The following is a 20,340-nucleotide window of genomic DNA, read 5'->3' as shown; positions in this document are numbered from 1 at the left end:
TTTTTACCACTACTGACATAATATCACAGAAAGCATGAGAGAAGTTAGAGCTAATTCCTGAGGTAAAGCTTGAAAAAATGGAGACTATCAGGGCATTACCAGTAGTGTAATATTAGGGAATACAGGTGTATATATCTATTGTTTGGATGGATAAACTTAAGTCTTTCAGTCTCTTGGGACAACCTTATTCTTCCAGATTTAATCAGATAGCCTCAAACCCCAACACTGTTGTATTTTCTAATATCACCAGGATCTCAGTCTCAGTTTTCCTGATTCTCTTTAATTTTGAATTCTGACTTTTGAATTGTTCCTTCTCTGTTGTGAATTTCATGTACAACCTCTTTACACTCAGCATTACCAGGCTGAACATCATCCCTTTATTTACTTATTCTTATTTATTATTATTATTTATGCCTACAGCACCTGGTCTTCCTAGGTGGTCTCCCATCCAAGTACTAACCAGGCCCAACCCTGCTTAGCTTCTGAGATCAGACATCGGGCTTGCTCAGGGTGGCATGGATATAGATCATAGACCATGGCTACACAGGGGTGCGAACCCAGGACCTTCTGCATGTAAAGTAGACGTGCTAACTGCTACAGTATGGAATCACGTCCCATCCCTTTATTCTTGAAATACAGGAAGTATGGCATTAATAGTCACTTTCCTGCAGGGAAACTGAGCTACAAGTGGTTAAGTAATTTGCCCAAAGTCACCCAAATTAGAAAGATTACAATGTGGATTGTGTTCTCAGGGAGCTTATAGTTTGTGACAAGGCAAACAATGACTATACGAAGTGATAAAAAGTTCTGTAATTGAGGGATGGGGAGTAGTGGTATAGTTGCTTTGCCTGATAGAACAAGTATACCTTCAGACAGGGAAGGTAGCATTACACAAGAATTAAAAGATAAATAGGTACTCAAAAGTTGGGGGGAGGGTAGGAAGATGGGATATGGAACAAAGACACAGAGGCGGGAGAGTATGGTGGCATCCCGAATCACTAAATATGGGAAGGAACAATGGTAGCTAGAAGGCTAGATAGAAGTATGCCATGCTGAAGAGTTTAGATTTTATTGTGTGGCATCATGAGGCCATTGAAGGATTTTGAGCAGGAGTGTGGAATGATTGGATTTGTAGGTATGTTATTATAATGAACAATTTGCTCACTGGCAGTCTCCTTATTCCCCATTTATTGTTACTGATAGCTTGTTACTGATGTGCTATTAAACAGGTCTATATTCTCAGGAACTATGGAGCAAAAGGTGACTCACTGTAACTGGCATACTATCATTTCTACTTTGCCTAAGCAGCTGAATGTTTTACTTTAAAAAAATTTGTCTTGTAATTCATTGATAATAGAGACTGGTTGTGTGATTGAACTTCATTGCCAAGGCAACATTTTGAGTAAACTCCCATGATGGTTCCAGAAGGAGAAATCTCACTGGAGTCGTGATGCATCAAACCAGTGAGACTATTTCCTACGTGATATTTTCTGGAGAAACTCTATCATTTTCAGAGGAAATTTGGGGGTCAAATTCCTAATTTATAAAAGGGAAGATGTTAGAGTGGGGTAGATGAGTTTTAAAAAAATGTGGTAACTCAGTGCTAAGAGGAATCAGTACTGAAGAAAACTTGGTTGGTTTACCCTGAGTTAGATTCTCCAATTTTAGAAAATGTTAGGCTTGCAATAGAGAAAATTATGAGAAATTGACTGGCACCTTGTATTATTTTCTGAGTTGTATGTTCTTTCTAAAGAAATGAGAGGGCCTAAATTGGGCTTCTTTCCAAAGTCTGGGCTCTCCTTTCTCCAAAGAAAAATTATAAAAAACAAATTTTTATGAAGAAAAGGAGGCATTTGAGGTGTACTAGAGTTGACCCAAAGAGCATGAGAAAATTCTGTTGGTACTTTGTGTTCTCAGTGGGGAATAACTACACCCAAGAAGTTGATGTCTCAAACACTGAGAAAGAAAACAGAAGGGTGCTGGTGACCCAATGAGAGTATGCTGAGACATATCACTCTAGAGGTGGCAGGACCTTGAAGCAAATGCCTGCTTGTGAGTACAGGGCAGTGGACCTAGTGAAATGGTCCCTGTGAATTTTAGTGCAGACAGAGTGGAGCCACAGACCTCTGAAAGGATCTCATAGGCTTGGTTAGGAAGCATCTTCATCATTAATATGGTGGACTAATCATTAGACATGTCATCCTCCTCTTTGTAAGTTAAAGTGCTAGAATAATGGATGCAACAGTGAAGAAACCATGGAAATTTGTGATATTTGACATCTCGTTGACCTTGGTTAATGAATACAGGATTTTAGTCTGCTCAGTATAAAAGTAAGGAAATGTGACATGTCTTGTGCATTGAGGGTTATTGAGCAAATTATACAGTACTAGTCCAGCTCATCTTTGGATAAAGAACTACTTTCTCATTAAGTATTTACATGACTAAATAGCAACTACTCCTAAAACATTTATTATTTTGTTGATAGAAATTTTTATTAAAAAGCAAAAACATAGAACAAGGAAAATATCAAGTCAGCATATTAAAAATTTAGAAATGGTCTAGACATCCATTAGTAGAGAGTGGATAAAGTGTAAAGTTTTAATGCAGTGGAATTCAATGCCAATATTTCTCAGACTTTAGTAAGTATTGAAATCATGTAGGGATCTTATTAAAATATAGATTCTGATTCTGTATGTCTGGGGTTGGCCCTGAGAGTCTGCATTTCTAGCAGACTCCTGGGCGATGTGATGCTGCTGATCTACAGACACTGCCTAGAGTAGGAAGGTTCTATGCAATGGTTAAAATGAGCCAGTGCTACACCTGCCAAGATCAATAAATCTCAAAAAATATTACTTTGAGGTAAAGAAACAAGTTGCAAAAGGATATGTAAGATATGATAAAATTTACATAATATTTAAATGATGCAAAATAATGTATATTTTTTTATTGATGTATGATTTATGCAGTGAAAGTATAAAAACAAGCATAAGGATGATAAACATTAAATTTATAATGATGGCTATCTTTGGAGGGGTGGAAAGGAAAGAGATTGAGGGAATTATACAAGGGGCTTTAATATAATCAGCAATATTTGTTTCTTAAACTTGATGGTGGATGCAAAGGTGTTTGTAACATTATTTTCTATATTTTTGTATGTCACTATTAAGACTTAAAGGTTTTGTGTGTGTGTGTGTGTGTGTGTTAATTCAGTGGTCCAATAGAGAGTATGTATAAAAAATTGAGTCTTTTCCTTGTGATCTTTTGTTTTGAAGATACAGTTGAAGAACGATCACAACTGATTTTATTCCTCGAAGACATGGAAGACAGGCAAAAGACAATCATCAAAGCTATTTGGAAAAAAAAAAAAACACACAAAAAAATTTATTTAAAAAAAATAACATTTTCTTAAGAGGTTTCTAGGTTTTCTTTTCATGATGGTTAATTCTACACATACTTCATTGTTAATGCTTAAAATTTGACAAAAAATAAAGGTTAACATTCAGGTAAGAGAGGAGCTCATAACAAATGGAAAGGTGATACTTAAAAACCACTTATATTTTATCATTACCCACATGTAACATGGATGTAATTAATAAGGAAATATTTTCTATTTAGTTATTCCATTTCTGCTTAAAATTAGATTTTGTTTTTTTTTTTTATAAAGGAAATTAAAGAAGAACTAGAGATTTTAGTTAATAAAAATAAATGTCATAAATAGAAAAAATGGTAAGATCTATGAGAGGTAAATGGGCAAAAGATTCAAATAGTATTCTCACAAAAGAGAGAAAGTAATCAATATACAAATACCTAGAATTATGTTTAACTTCACTAGGTTTGAAAAAGGTCATAATAACACAGCTGCCCTTTTAATTAGCAAAACGCTTTTATTATTTTTTAAAACTAGTACTTAATGCTACTAAGGATATGGTAATATAAACACTTTCATTTTCTATTGGTATTAGAGTAAATTGAAACAATTTGGAACACTATGTGGCATGTGTCAAGAGTTCTAAAATATTCATATTGTCTACTGCTGAATATTTTTTAAGATTTTATTTGAAATTCAAAAACATGCATAAATATTTTTGTCACAATTTTACATATAATAGTGAAAATTTTGGACTATCGTATGTTAGTTTGTGTTCTACATGAAGAGGATGTAAAGATGATATACATGTAAGAGATTTAGTAGTTGAAACTCCTGTGAAAGATGAAGGAGAAGCAGGAGTTGGAAGAACCTTCAGAGTGAGATCAGGTCTGAAACCTATGAAAGGAGAGAAGTAACAAAGGATTAGATAGAAAGTCTGACTACAGTGTAGTTGTCAGAAATTCTCAGTATATTGACAGGGAGTTCTTAAACAAAAGTTTCAGGATTTCTGCTTTAGGTAGGAATATCCTGGCTTTAACACTCTGTACTCAGTCACTGCTGGGAGTAGTCCAGGAGAAGCCTAGCCTTGGTGTGAATACCATGGCAGAACCAAAGAAGCAGTAGCTGGGGTTGTCAATTGACTATCCTTCTGACTGCAATTGCTCTTGTAGGAGATCTTAGTAGTACACCTCCATGATAGCCACATAACCAATATATCCAGAAGATACAATTTTAATGTAAGCTTTGCATTAGTCAGGGTAAGCTTGGTGATGCAACAACCATCTTCATGACATATTAAAATAAAGTTCTAATTCTTGATCATATCACAATCCAATCAGGTATTTTGTAAATGGCTTTTTATGTGGCGATTCAACAATGCAAATGTTTTTTATCTTCTAGGATTCTTGAGTCTTCAGCTTGATCCTTTGTATCCAGCTGAGAGAAGAAGAAAAGGAGAGCAAAGGGGATTACATGGAAGATTTTGGGGATAGGTTTAGGAGTGATATACATTACTCTTATCTACATTAAATTGACTATTAGCATATAGCTAATCTAACTGCAAGGGCATCTGGGAATGAAGAGAAGCACATAAATACTGGTACTAAGAATACCAATATTTTATCATACCCACGACACATGCGTTCAGGAGAATATTATGCAGATATTTACAAATATCTTTGTAAATATCTTAAATTCTTAATTTTATGGAAAGCCACAGGTAAATGTAATAAGGCTTTAAAATTTTATATGTCTATATACCTATATATGTACAACTTTAGAAAATACCTAAATCTATGAAGAGAAATAATTAATTCAATAAAAATATTTTCTAGTAATCAAAAACTTCCCAAAAAACAAAAGTCCTGGACTAGATGGCTTCATAGGAGAATTTTACCAAGCATTCAAAAAAGAATTATCACCTATTCTTCTCAAATTATTCAAAAAATTCAAGAAGAGGGAAGTCTCCCTAACTATTTTTATGAGGCTACCATTACCTTGACTCCAAAACCAGACAAAGACATTACAAAAAAAGAAAACTACAGGCTGATATCTCTTATGAACATTGATGCAAAAATCCTCAATGAAAATTTAGCAAATCAAATTTAGCAATATATTAAAAATATCACACGCCATGATCAAGTTGGATTTATTCCTGAGATGCAAGGTTGGTTCAATATCTGCAAATCAATTAATGTGATATACCACATTAACAAATCGAAAGATGAAAACCACATGACAATATCAATAGATGCAGAAAAAGCATTTGACAAAATCCAACATCCATTTATGATAAAAACTCTCAGCAAAGTGGGAATAGAGGGAACATACCTCAACAAAATAAAGGTCATATATGACAAACCTACAGCTAACATCATACTCAATGGGGAAAGGCTAAAAGCATTTTCCTTAAGATCAGGAGCAAGACAAGGATGTCCACTTTCACCACTCCTCTTCAACATTGTATTGGAAGTCTTAGCCACAGCAATAAGACAAGAAAGAGAAATAAAAGGCATTCGAATTGGAAAGGAAGGAGTAAAACTCTCGTTTTTTGCCGATGACACGATACTATGTATCGAGAACCATAAAGATTCCACCCAAAAACTGTTAGAACTGATCAATGAATTCAGTAAAGTAGCAGGTTACAAAATAAATATTCAGTAGTCAGTGGCATTTTTATATACCAATGATGAACTTTCAGAAAGAGAAATTAAGAAAACAATCCCATTTACAATTGTGTCGAAAACTGTAAAATACCTGAGAATCAAATTAACCAAGAAGGTAGAGGACTTGTTTTCAGAAAATTATAAGTCATTGAAAAAAGAAATTGAAGAAGATACAAATAAATGGAAGCATATATTCCGTTCATGGGTAGGAAGAATCAACATTGTAAAAATGGCCCTACTACCCAAAGCAATCTATTGATTCCATTTAATCCTTATCAAAATACCAATGCCATTTTTCAGAGAGCTAGAACAAATAATCCTAAAATTTATATGGAGCCATAAAAACCTCGAATAGCCATGGCAATCTTGAGAAAGAAGAACAAAATTGAAGGTATCACACTACCTGATACCAAACTATATTATAAGGCTACAGTAATCTAAACATTATGGTACTGGCATAAAAACAGATACATTGATCAATTGAACAGAATAGAGAGCCTAGAAATAAATCCACGCCTATACACTCACTTAATATATGACAAAGGAGGTAAGAATATACAATAGAGTAAAGACAGTCTCTTCCATAAATAGTGTTGGGAAAATTGGACAGATACATGTAAAAAAAAGAAACCGGACCATCTTCTTACACCATATACAAAAATAGACTCAAAATGGGTTAAAGACTTAAATGTAAGAACTGAAACCATAAAACTTTTAGAAGAAAACATAGGCAGTAAACTCTCTGATATTACTAACAGGAATTTCTTTTCAGATATATCTCCTCAGGCAAGGAAAACAAACAAACAAAATAAACAAATGGGACTACATCAAACTAAAAAGGTTTGTACAGCAAAGGGAACTATCAACAAAACAGAAAGACAACCAACTGTTTGGGAGAAGATATTCGCTAATGATACATCTGATAAGTGGTTAATATCCAAAATTTATAGAGAACTTATACAACTCAACAGCAAAATAACAAACAATCCAATTAAAAAATGGGCAGAAGATCTGAACAAATGCTTCTCCAAAGAGGAAATACAGATGGCTAACAGACATATGAAAAGATGCTCAAGGCCACTAATCATCAGAGAAATGCAAATTAAAACCACAATGAGATATCACCTCACATCTGTCAGAATGGCTATCATCAATAAATCAAAAAATGGCTAGTGTTGGCAAGGATGCAGAGAAAAGGGAACCCTCATACATTGTTAGTGGGATGGAAAATTGGTATAGCCACTTTGGAAAACAGTATAGAGGTTTCTCAAAAAATTAAAAATGGATATACCTTTTGACCCAGCAATTGCATTTCTGAGTATTTATCCAAAGAAAACCAAAAGAACAATTAGTAAAGATCTATGCACTCCAGTGTTCATGGCAGCACAATTTACAATAGCCAAGATATGGAAGCAAACTAAATGCCCATCACAGATGATTGGGGAAAGAAATTATGGTTCATATATACAATGGAATATTACTCATCCATTAAAAAAATGAAATCCTACCATTTGTGATGACATGGATGGACCTAGAGATTATTATGCTGAGTGAAATAAGTCAGACAGAGAAAAATAAATACCACAGGATTTCACTTATATGTAGAATCTGAGGAGCAAAAAGAACAAACTAATTAAAAACTGACTCATAAATATAGTGGACAATTTGGTACTGAGGGGAAGAGGTTTGGGGGGCTGGGGGAATGGGGCGAAGAGTTAAAGAAATACAAATTAGTAGTTGATAGTTGGGGATGAGGATGGGGAGCACGGCACGGGGAATGCAGTTAGCATTAATATGATCGTTAAGTGGAGGGCCAGGGGAGGAAGGGAGCAATTGGAGGAATTGTTTTATGAACAATATAGATGTCTAACCAATGTATGGTGTACTTCAAACTAATTTAAATAAATAAATTTATTTTTAAAAAAGATATTTTCTAAAATATTAGCATAATTGTCTTAGAACATGCCATTGCAGAAGGTTTAATTTTCTTTTTCTAATTTATATTTATGATGCTTTTAAAACAGAAAAATCAATAAAAAGTTTTTAACTGAGAGAAAAAATAATTTTAATTCTTATTTTCAATCTTTTTTTTCTGTATTTCTATAAATTTCTGTTTTATATTTTATAAACAGAATCTATAATAGAAGATGTGCAGGAATTAATTCCAGGTTGATGATGCTGCTGCTGATGATGATTAAGTAGTTTCAAATACACAGTACATTGGTTAGACATTTACATAGTTTACAAAACGATTTCCATAATTGCTCTTTCTCTCCTCTGGCTCTCCACTGCATTCCCTATGCCGTGCTCCCCATCCCTGTGACCATCTATCAACTACTAATTTGTTCTTCTTTAACCCTTCACCCCATCCTCCCAGTCCCCCAACCCCCCGACCCCTGGCCGTCCCCAGACTGTCCTCTGTATTTGTGAGTGAGGCTGTTATAATTAATTATCTAAACATTGGGCTAGGAATGGGAAAGGGTGGGATGAATAAAATGAAATATCATGGCAAAAGAAATAACATATAAAAGTAAAATACCCTACAGACATCTAGTACAGAAAGTTAGCAGAAGTTAAAGTTTAAATTTTAGAATGTAGAGTATTATTTTTAAAAATAAGTTTTATGTCATTTTAAAAATTATAATTAAATCACCGATTTTTATATAAACTCCACAAATTTAAGGAACTTCTAGATTGTTAAAATGGAGTAATTTTGAATATATTCCTCTCTGATGCACTGAAATGTCTGTACTTTACCCTTTTTCTCTTCCCTTGGCCTGTTCTCACTAACTTAGTTGCTATTGCCCACTGCTAATGCTCTGGCTTCTTCCAATGACATATTCTCTCCTAGCAGGTTTAGAGAGCGTTAATGTCAGCCACTACTTCAGCCTTTAAGCTATTCCTGATTTTGTAGGATTCATGCCACAAATGTAGTAAAACTAGTATTTTAAAACAAAGCAAAATGACATACACATACAACCTTATAAAACATAGTAGTTGACAAATTTTAAAATTCTATCCTAAACATCCTGTTATGAAGTGAACAAATGGTAAATTTAGTTCCATTTTCAAAACCAATCAGCCATGTCCAAAATGAATTAATCAGACTATAGGGGGTCTCCATTCTATAGTATATTTACTTCTATTCATTGGCTTCAATCTTGGAGTCCAGATGGGACTTAGACTACCTAAGCTTTCTTTTTTATTTGTTTGGAGTTGCTATAGTAGCTGGAAGCAATCTCTGGAGAATTTGGTTGGTGTGCTTTCTGCCCCTTAAATGAAGAGGTTCACTTATCCTCAACCCTGACTCCCTAAATCTACTTATTTGCCATATACAAATACCAATAGCGAGTTGATACAGAATATTAACACTGCTATTTATTGGATGAAACCTCACCACAATCATCCTTATCTTAGCCAATTTTGTACTGATTACTAGACTGGACTCTGATTTGGAATATCTCTGAAAGAGATTTATATGGCCCATTTGTTTAAAATATCCATACATAGTGCACTTGCTTCATAATATGCTGGTCTGATGTCATTTGTGATGAAAAGGAATTATTCTAGATTTCCCCAGAAGTCATAGAAATAGCAGAGGTAACATGCTCTCTGGAATGAACCTTAGTATTACCATGGAAGGAAGCTAGTCTAGTCACTCTAGGTGGCTGTTAGGCTTTTAGAGCCCAGATTATGTTGACAGTCTCATTAGGTGATTTTATGTGTGAATACAATGCAACATATGTGAGAACTGGCACGTCTATAATTTGTGAACTTTGGACTTCGGATATGCACTACAACCCAACCTTTTAATAATCACAGTTCCAAACATGGATGTTAGACTAGTGGCTACTGATGACTCTTGAATATGTCCAATTCTCTGAGAATTTTTTCTTTTGGTTGCTACTTATTTAACTCCTCACTGCCTAATTTAATGACCCAGATATCTGACTTAGATCCATATGGATGATGGTGTAGAAATATTCTACTCTTTATTCTTGGACTGGAGATAAAGAAAGTCTTTCAGATTCATTCAATACTTGGCTTAGATTTGTAACAACATGCTTACAGGATTGCTACCAAGGTATAATTAATCATATTTGCTCATCTCCAGGTTATTTTCTTTGATTTATTGCTGAGCACTCTCAATACTTTTTTTTTCTGTTTGGCTTCTACATTGTCAAGTAATTCCAGGTATTGACTATATATAAGTATAACTAATAAAGAAATTCTGATTTGGTCTTCCACTATCTAACCTCTTCATATTCAAATTGTTTCTTTTTCAGAAATTCTTATACTGTTTCCATATTTTCTTTCAACATTAATTCCTGCCTTGCAATAATACTTTTTATTTCAATGGTTTTTATTCTTCCTATTTACTTACATGTTGGAATGATTACTGCCCTGGTACTGGATCTCCCCCAGCATCTACTGGGAAAGTACAACATTAACTTTCAGTCTTCCTTCCCATGAGTCTGAGTCCAGTTGGACTCAGTACAGAAAGGAAGATCAATGTGCCATTTTTACTCTGTACAGCTTTTGCAAAGATCTAGGTACACAAATATATATTGTGATTTGGGGGATGGTTGCTCCCATCTGGTATGGTTCTCCCATACCCATCTTCCTCTTCATTCAAGTTTATTCTCAGAGGTCTGAGAAAATTAAAAGGCTGAATGCCGGTAAATTTTTTAGATGAAAAGTATTTTACAACTGTTAAACATTATTAATTTCAATATTTTTACTATACGAAATTTTATCTATAGAATTTCTGTTGACAAGTTAAATATGTTGAAACATCTTTGCTTTGAGGAAAAACAAATAAAGTAGTTTAAGCCAAAATGTTGATTTCAAATTTTTATTTTGAGACTGCTGGCTTAAAACCAAACTAAATCCAACTGAGCCAAAACAAAGCCAAATCATACAAACAATAGTGTCTTTATCAATGGTGAATATATTTTATTATGTCACCATATTATGAATTTTATGTGCTTAATATTACGGTTCCTAAAGTTGCAGGAACTGGGTACAAATTCAAAATTTGCTAGTTACTAGCTGGAAATATTAGGCAGCAATTTAACTTTTCTAGGTTTCAGTTTTCTCATTTGTATAATGGGATATTGGGATGACTATGTACCATAATGCGTTTGTAAATAGTGACCCATTCAAAATAAGTGTTTGATTAGTCTATTTATGCTGCTATAACATAGACTAGGTTGCTTAAACAAGAAACATTTATTTCTGACAATCTGGAGGTTAGAAAGTCCAAGGTCAAGGTTCTGGAAAATTTGGTATCTAGTAGGAGCCAGATTCCTTGTTCATTTGGCCATCTTCTTAATATGTCCTCAATTGGCAGAAGGGGCGAGCAAGTCTTCTGGGGCCTCTTTTATAAGTGTACTTATCTCTTTTAGAGGGCTGCCCTTATGACCTAATCATCTCCCAAAGGCATTACCTCCTTCATACCATCACACTAGGGGTTAAGATTTCAACATTCGATCTGGGGGAGGGATATATTCATTCCATAACTGTGCTCAATAAATACTAGGAATTATGAGTCATAAAACACTGATATTCAACCAGCATCTTGACTGATTGGTGATGTCTGAGCCTAATTAATTGGTGTCTTTGGTGTACTGGTGGTTAAACACTTGTTAATATTACCCTTGGGTAGTAATATGCTGTTGTAAGACTATTTTAAAGCTAGAAAAATAAAAAAAGAGAGAGAATAAAATAGTCTTTTGATCCTCTAACTCCTATCACCTCACATTCCATTCCTCTTACCTTTTTAACACATCTTTCAATAAAATAAACAAACAAAACCCAATCCAAACAACAAAATACTCCTTTTTGAGACCGTTTTGTTGAGGTGTTGTCTAAAGACAAACGTAAAATTTAAACAAACCACAATAGCAAAAAGACTAAAAATCTACCACTGTTGGTTTTGGCAGATCTTTCCTAAGCTACTAAATTTTTAGTTACTTCATATGTTTGACTGAGTGCCAGCTTAGTGTCTCCCTTTCCTATGTTGTCTTTTGGTTTTTGGTCGATTTTCTGTTATGGAGAGCATTCTCTCTCTCTCTCTCTCATGTAATAGTCTGTTGAGTTCTAAATTAGGAGACCTTTTTCCAATCCTGACTTGGCCGCTGACTTGCTGTGTGACTGTGACCTCCTCTATCACTTCTCTGTTCTCTGGTCCTGTTTTTTCTACTAATTTGTTAGCAAGATATTTGTAAGTGATAACTATTGGGTTTTAATAATGATATATATTTTTTGAACAAATATATAGGAATTCTTAAATCTAGACTAGACTAAAATTTAACTTTGCCCAAAGAGAGTTCTGGCCTTTGACCTGAACTATTTCAGATTATCTCTAGGCCCTTGAAATGTCCTATCTGATAAGAGTATCTTTGTTTACCTGGGGACTTTGAGCCATGTCAGAAAGTCTAAAATGTGATTTATGGTGGAGACTTTAAGTCTTATAGTATTAGTTTTATCTATAAAGAGCCGGAGAATGATGTCAGCCATGTGAGCAGTTAATGTGAAGCTCCAATAATGACACCAGAGCTCGGGTATAGCTTTCTTCATTGGCAATGCCCTGTGAGTATTGTCATACATCATTGCTAGGAGGAGTTAATTCTGCCCATGACTGCAGGGAGAGGACAATTGGAAATTCAATCTACAGAACCCTCCTGGAATCTGCTCTATACACCTCTTTTCTTGGTTGATTTTAATCCCTATTCTTTAGCTGATGATAAACTGTAACTGTAGAACAGTTTTCAGTGAGTTCTGTGAGTGCTTCTAATAAGTTATTGAAACTTGGGTTTATCTTTAAGACTCAATTTTTAATTGGTTTCAGCAGTGGGGGCAATCTTGTGGTTTGTGCTCCCTCTAACTTCATACCATTTTATATGGCTTTGTACAGGATTAACTTAGATAATATATGTTAAAGCACCAAGAATAATGTCTGGCATAGAATAAACCTTAAATAAATCATCTATTGTTATTGTTATTATTATTTTACATATTCTGAAGTAATACCGTGCTGGGAGTTCAGTCACTGATAAGTTACTCAGCCAGGATTGTCAAATTCAGCAAATAAAAATACAGAACATACTTATACTTAAAAAACATTGTATGTTCACCTTAAATTAAAATTTAACTGGGCTTCCTATATTTTATCTGGTAACCCTAAATGTAGCCCACCATGTTTATTTTAATCATGATGGTATCCATAGTTAGAAGGTGGCTGACTGGAATAAGAATGTAGATCTTTTGATTCACGGGTACTAAAAATAAGCCCTTAAAATATGTTTCAGGTAGAGGAGGAATTCCTTGAAAGAAAGAACATAAAAATTGTTGATATATAATGAGGGATTGTAACTCTGCATACCTATAGCCACTCAATCAGGGAATCCTAAGATGTCTCCCGGCTTCTATCTAGGAAGTAGTCACTTGACAGAGAAATTAAAAATTTTATATGTTAGGACAGGACATTCAAAATCAATTCTGAGTCTAACTCTACTCACTGCCTTGATACCATGAGTATTTTTCATGCCTTTTTGAAGGAAGCTGGTATTTTCTGGGTACCTGTCATATCTACCTAGATTTTATACTGACATTCCCTTTATAATTCATAAAGAATTAATACTTTTATATTCATAATAACTTGGAGAGATAGTCTGAACAGATATTAGAATCTTCATTTTACAAATGAGAAAATGGGCTCAAACGAGCATGTCCAAGTTCACTGGTTTGTATACTGAGGAGATAGCATGAGATATTCCAACTCCTGGTCCTGGACTTTTTTTTATTATTTAATAGTTTATTATTCTGACATATATATCTAGGATATAAATGAATTAGAGGACCATTTACTCTGTATTAGTCTGCTCTTGCTGCCATAACAAAATATCATAGACTGGCTGGCTTAAATAATAGAAATTTACTTTCTCAAAGTTTTGGAGTTTAAGATCAAGGTGCCAGTAGGGTTGATCATTGGTGAGGGTATTCTTCCTGGCTTGTAGATGTCTACCTTTTCACTGTGTCTTTATATAGCCTCTTCTCTGTGCACTCACAAAGAGAGAAAGAGATCTTTGGTGTCTCTTCTTATGAGGACATCGGTCCTATCAGATTAGGGCTTCACCTTTATAACCTTGTTTAATCTTAATTACCTTCTTAAAGCCCCATGTCAAAATACAATCATTTTGAGGGTAAGGGTTTCAACATATGAATTTTGGAGGGAGATAATTCTGTCCATAACACCTTCATTAGGTGCTGTGGTATGCTGAGTCCATTGTTAATGACAAGTGATGTAATGGGAAAGAGTGAGGTTTCTATATGAGATCCACTCCCACTTTCAACACTCCCACTTTCACCACAATTTAACCTCCATGAGACTTAATAATAACAATGCTTGATAGGGTTGTTGTGTGTCAGAAAATATGATGTTGGTATAGTGCCTGACATATAGAACAAAACTTCAAATATTAATGCCCTATCTCTTTGAATGCCACTGATAAGAAATAAAATGAAATAGTGATTAACCTGTTTTAATCATTATATTTTGATTTTAAGGGGAGAGAGTTGTGAGGTTGTTCACCAATAACATTTTTAAATAATATATTTTTCAAATTGTTTTCATGTGTTTCTTGTTTTCAAACAGCATTTCCTTTTAAACCATATTCATATAATTTAAACATTCATGTTAAACTTGACAGACCCCTGTAAAATCCTAGCCTATGGGTGGTCTATTTTAGATGAAACTGTTTATTTTGCAGGTAATTCAGTCACAGTCCTGTTTTGACTTTTCTACCCTGGATAGTATCACGTTTTACAAACATGTGAGTGAAACATGCTGATGTAAAAAATAAAGACACGTACATTCAGAACAAATATAACCTCCCCAAATCGTGAGAATCAACTACAGACTTGTCTATACAACCTGTCTGACTAATGTCTGTAACATATTTGGCTACAGCAATTGTTTGAATCATCAACATCAAAATATACAAAGTTTATTTTACAATGTGCCACAATTTAATTTTTGTGTTGGAAAATAAGTGCAGGACTACTTTGACCACACTGAAAGCAAATTCAGCTTATTTGGACTTAAGATTTTGAGAGTTTTTGATTTTGGACATTAAACACTTTGAAAGATGGTGGGTTCATCCCTTTTATTTTTTATAATTTTATTATAACCCTGCTCTTTCTCCCTGGAATGTTTAAAAGGAGAAGTCTTTAGCTTTTTGCTGCTCTTTTTACTTAGAATGTTGGCTGTAGGTTGAAATCACCTGGGGAGTTTTTAATATCCTGAGGGTGGAGTCTTACTTAAACCAATTAAATCAGAACTTTTGGGGGTGAGCACAGACATCCACATGTATTTTTTTAAAGCTCTTCAGGTGCTACTTGTCAAGATTCAACCACCATTTTAGTGAAACCCTTTTGACCAGAACAATTGTTTTTGAATGGCTGAACATTAGGGTCACCTGGGAGAATATGGAGACACTCTCAATCAGTGCCTGGGTACCCACAGTTAGCTGCTCTAATTTTATCTTTTTGAGATTTTTCTCTATTCTATAAGCAACTTCTCTGCAATACATATCTAGAGCTAAACCCGTAGTTTGAGGCTATGAGAGCAAAAGCAGTAAGCTCCTTTGCTTGTCTCTACAAATCTCAGGATGGTGTTTAGATATACAATCTTTTGATTCTGTTGTATTGAATGCTTTTACCTTCAACTTTTATACAAATACTCTCATGGTTAAACAAACAAGAAACAATGAATATGTACTTCTAAAAGGATGAATTGCGCATATAAGAGGACTAAGAATTTTTTCAAAAGCCTAAAATGTTAGAAAAAAACACAAAAAATAAAAATCAACAACAGTTAACTTACTTTAGAGCATTTACAGTGCCAGGAACCATGCTAAATGTTTCTCGTGGATCAGTTTATTTAAAAATCTAACAATCTTGTGAGGTAAAGACTATTGTTAACCTCATTTTTTAGATGTAAAAACTGAAGGTTCATTTCCAAAGTTACATGCTTATGAAGTGGCAGAGTGTCAGGTCTGAGATTTTACCCTACTTATAGGCTAACACATTAGCCTCTCATAGTTTCACAGATGCTGGCAAAAGACACGAAATTCATGGATCAAAGACAAAGGACACAACAGTCAGCATGAGTTTTATGTTCCTGTTGGTTACCCTTGTCCCTTAAGTCCCAGGATGGTAATGTAGAAGCAGACCCAGGTGCTATGGGTTGGCATCAAAGCTGAGGAACCTCAAATTTAGGAAATCCCAATCTTTTTAATGTGCTGCATGCCAACTTCTCCAACATTTACCCAGGATGAGACGTTATCTTTTTTATCCTGGAAAGCAAATAAATTTGCCCTCTGGTTCAAGACACTTGGACTATCTGTGTTGTCCAAGGTTCTTCACTATACAAAAAACTCTGAAAAAAATGTTCTAGAATAAAGTCTGTCAGTACTTCTGCTGGAAAGACATGCAGAAATGTGAGAGACACATGGAGAACTATTTTCCTATATAAAGTCATATTTTGAGCCCAAATGGCCTGATTCTAGCCTGTGCATTTAACTACCATCAGTCTTTTCTTGATAAACTGGAATGAGTAATCAGAAGAGATGGGGAAATAAAGTTCAAGGAGTAGAGGGGTAAGCTGTGGAATAAGTGTTGAAGTTGAAAAAGAAATTAACTAGTTATATACCATTTCAATTATTCATGTAAAAGTTACTGAGTTAGAAGTATGAATCACTTTTATGTGGAGCTAATCTCCATTCTGTTTCACTTTAGCTTGTTTTGGGGGGATAACTGAAATTCTTTATTCTCTCTCCTACTGTTGACACTTTGAGAAGTTAATGAAGAATGTACAGAGATTGAATGTGTTTTTTTCTGCTAGAACATCATTCTAGGAGATGAAGTCTTAGAGCTCCCTCTAATATAGAATGGCTTTCTTCATAGCACCGATATTGTAAATAGGACATTATTATTAATACGGTATTGAACCATAACCAGAATATGGGGTCTATAATTGTATTGTTTCTATGTGAAACGTCATTTTAGGCACCAAGATTTTGAATAAACTTTTGGAATGTAATTCATTATGTATGGAGGGTATCTGTAATATCAATTGCGTAATATTTCTTTTAAAAAGGTATGTTTTGAAGCTTGATTTTCAATTGTTTCTTGAATGTAACATGATCAGGTGCCATATACTTTCTAATAATTCTTTAGTGAAAAAATTCAGCAAAGCACTGAAAAAAGCAGTTTAGATACAATAGGCGGTATGTATTCTAATATCAAGTAAATAAATTACCAAAATATATCATATAATTTAAGAGTAGCATAATAGAATAGAATATAAACTGAAATGGTGCATACATTAACATTACATGAATTACATTGTTTTAAAATATAAAGTGTCTGTTTCTCAATTTATAAATGGATGCAGAGTTTCAGTGAGTGCTTTGCTGGCTTCTTATCCTTATGACAACAGCCAATAATGATCTTAATATCTCCTGAAATGATCTACAAGTAATTCAAATTGATGACAACTTGAGTGGTGCCAAGTGACTTGACAGGAAGTCAGAGACTTCTTTGAACATGGCCATTTGTGCTGACCTGTTCTGTAACTCAGTCTAATGTGATTCGACTGATGCAGTACATTAGGCATCTTGTACAAAATTGGGAAGGAGCACTCTCTTCAAGCAATCAATATGAGGAAAATATGGCTCTGAACTATATGTGTTGAAAGGGATTCATTTTCCTCTATCTGCTAGTTTAACAATACCACTGAGTCTGGGACAACTGGGATGTGCCCAGAGGGATTCTGATGCTTCACTATGTAGAGATAGTAAACTGACCAATAGATGACAGATAGTCGAAAGCAGAGACATCTTTTGTTCAGTGTTATTTCCCTGTGGAGTAATGGCTTAGAGAAATTTATTCCTGCATTTTAAATATCACTTTTTTTTCAGGATCATTTATCCCAATTCTATTTCTAGCTTTTATTGAAGATGAAAAGATAATCCACTTACTGACTTAAAGTTATCCCTATGATATTTTTGGTCATTATATTACTTCCCTAAATGTATCAACTTAACAATTTTTGTCAAGGAATCAACTAACATGGTTGTGGGAGTTGGAGAAAGCATGGCATCTCTTCCATCCTTTTACCTGTAATAATAATGACATTTTGCAACCTTTCCATTTCAGTGTATATCATGTGTCTCAAACTTTTCTATTTGTTACTATGTTCTTTTTATTGACTGTTATATTCTAATTTTTTTTTTCAGAAAAAATGTTTTATTTTTAGCTGTTGAAAAAGATAATGTCAATATTAGTGGTAAGTTTTGAATAGAAGCAAAAGCAAAATCTTAAAATTTATTAATTTTACTTAATTATTAAACAAATATTAAGTGCAGATCAATTGTGAACCAAGTGACGGGCTATATCCTTCAGACGAAGAAATGAATTATACATAGTTTACACAATTAAAGAGTTTATAGCCCTGTCTGTCTTATCAGAAGTGTCAGTTCTCCTTGCTGGGATTTTTTTTGTAAATTTTCTATTTTATTTTATTTATTGGTCCAGATATTCAACTGCAAGTTTGCTAAAAGCCACATGAACCAGACACTATGCTGTGCAGCCCAGATCCCCACTACCTGAGTTGTCAGGCCTCAGCTCTAAATATCCCCCTGGTATCGTCCAGTGCTGCCTCACTCTAGGATATGTCCCCTCCCTGTGGCATCAGGTATACAGTGATTGCATAATGATGTATAAAATCTCAGCCCCCTCACTTCAACCTGGGACAACTCTGCAGGACCAATTTAGCTCCAGAGCTCCATGGAATTTTTACATAGATGGTGTAGGTGTGAATTTCCAAAGATTGGGGATACAACTAGATGAATCATGTTAGATTAAACATGTTAATTTATGTCTGGTTCTTAATGAAATCCTACTAAAATGACACTAAAGAAATTTAAAAAAAATAAAAAATAAACCTCAAGAAAAAACATAAATAGAACATAAATAATAAAAGAGAATACTACAATAGACTAAAAACATAAACCATTTATTTAAAATGCTGGAAAGCTGAAGAGTGAGTAGTAATTGACTTATCAAACTACAGAAATCTTAAATCTAAACCTCTTGTGGGAGAGTCAAGAAGAACGAAGCCAATTGTCCTATGGACGACAAAAAGGGTAAAGAGTTGGCATTATCTTTTTCATCAGGGACCTCAGGATACATGATATAGGACTGTACTGAGAAAAGAAAGATCAGTTGAAAATCTTGAAAGTATCAGACCACCAGATCACTTTCCTGATAACATACGATTACTGGGAGAGTTTGTTTAGGTTGAATCTTCAATAAAGGCTGTCAGATTTAAACAAGGGAACTAACAGTAGAAATCAAGAATTTATCCATGGGCATATTCAAGTAGGTCTGTCGGGTAAGAACATGGCATTGGAAGGAGAGGCTTATGATCAGAACAAATTTGGGATTTTTCAGCATCTAAAACTTGCTTAAAGCCATTGGAAAGCATGAAGTCATCTAATGAGAAAGTTTGTTATTGAAATTAGAAATGATTCCAGGTGTGAACCTTGGGAAACTCATGTAGAGATTGTGTAGAGGACAAGAAATTACAAAAGAGAGTAAGCTTGAATGGCCAGAAAGGTAAGGGGAAAATCTCAAAGAATATGATGTTATGGGGCAAGAAAAAAGTGTTTCTAGAAGGAATAAGTGATCAGCCATGTAAAATACTTTAAAAGTCTCAGTAGTATGAGGAAAAAATGTGATTATTGGACTTGGCAATATTGGAGACTTTGAGAAAAGCATTTATATGTAGTGTTGGCTGTCTGAGGAATAAATGAGAATTAAAGAAAATTAGATTACTGATGTCATTTGAGAGCTCAGTTTCTCAAGACAGCTAAGAGTTGGAGACTGGAGGAAATCAGACAGAAATAATTGAGACATGAGAAAGTAAGGAATATGAATGGGAGGTAGTATTGATGAAAATTCAAGGAGCGTTGAAAAAGTGTTGTTTATGTTTACGTGAGAGAGGAGAAGGGATTCTTTGGAGATATAGGGAACTAATTATTAAGTTACTATTATGTGCCAGGCATTTTCAGATGTTGCATTTAATTTTTCTAATCCTCTGTTGGAGTGACTCTAATTAATTGATGTGAAAAACAAGACACATGCACACATCTAACAGACCATCCAAGTTCCTAAAACTATACAAAAATATATGCTCTCATTCTTCTATTTGAGAAAAGAGAAAAAAAAAAACCAAAA

At 34.3% G+C, this 20,340-nt stretch overlaps 1 pseudogene; it reads right to left on the bottom strand.

Moving 5' to 3' along the window:
- Nucleotides 1-411: 411 nt before the first annotated feature.
- Nucleotides 412-527, bottom strand: LOC111742623 (annotated as a pseudogene).
- Between the last annotated feature and the right edge of the window lie 19,813 nt (nt 528-20,340).

The sequence above is a fragment of the Pteropus vampyrus genome, unplaced genomic scaffold (genome assembly GCF_000151845.1).
Source record: "Pteropus vampyrus isolate Shadow unplaced genomic scaffold, Pvam_2.0 Scaffold97, whole genome shotgun sequence".
In the NCBI taxonomy this organism is placed as follows: Eukaryota; Metazoa; Chordata; class Mammalia; order Chiroptera; family Pteropodidae; genus Pteropus; species Pteropus vampyrus.
The sequence above is the reverse complement of the archived record's forward strand: the minus strand, read 5'-3'. Positions and strand labels throughout refer to the sequence as shown.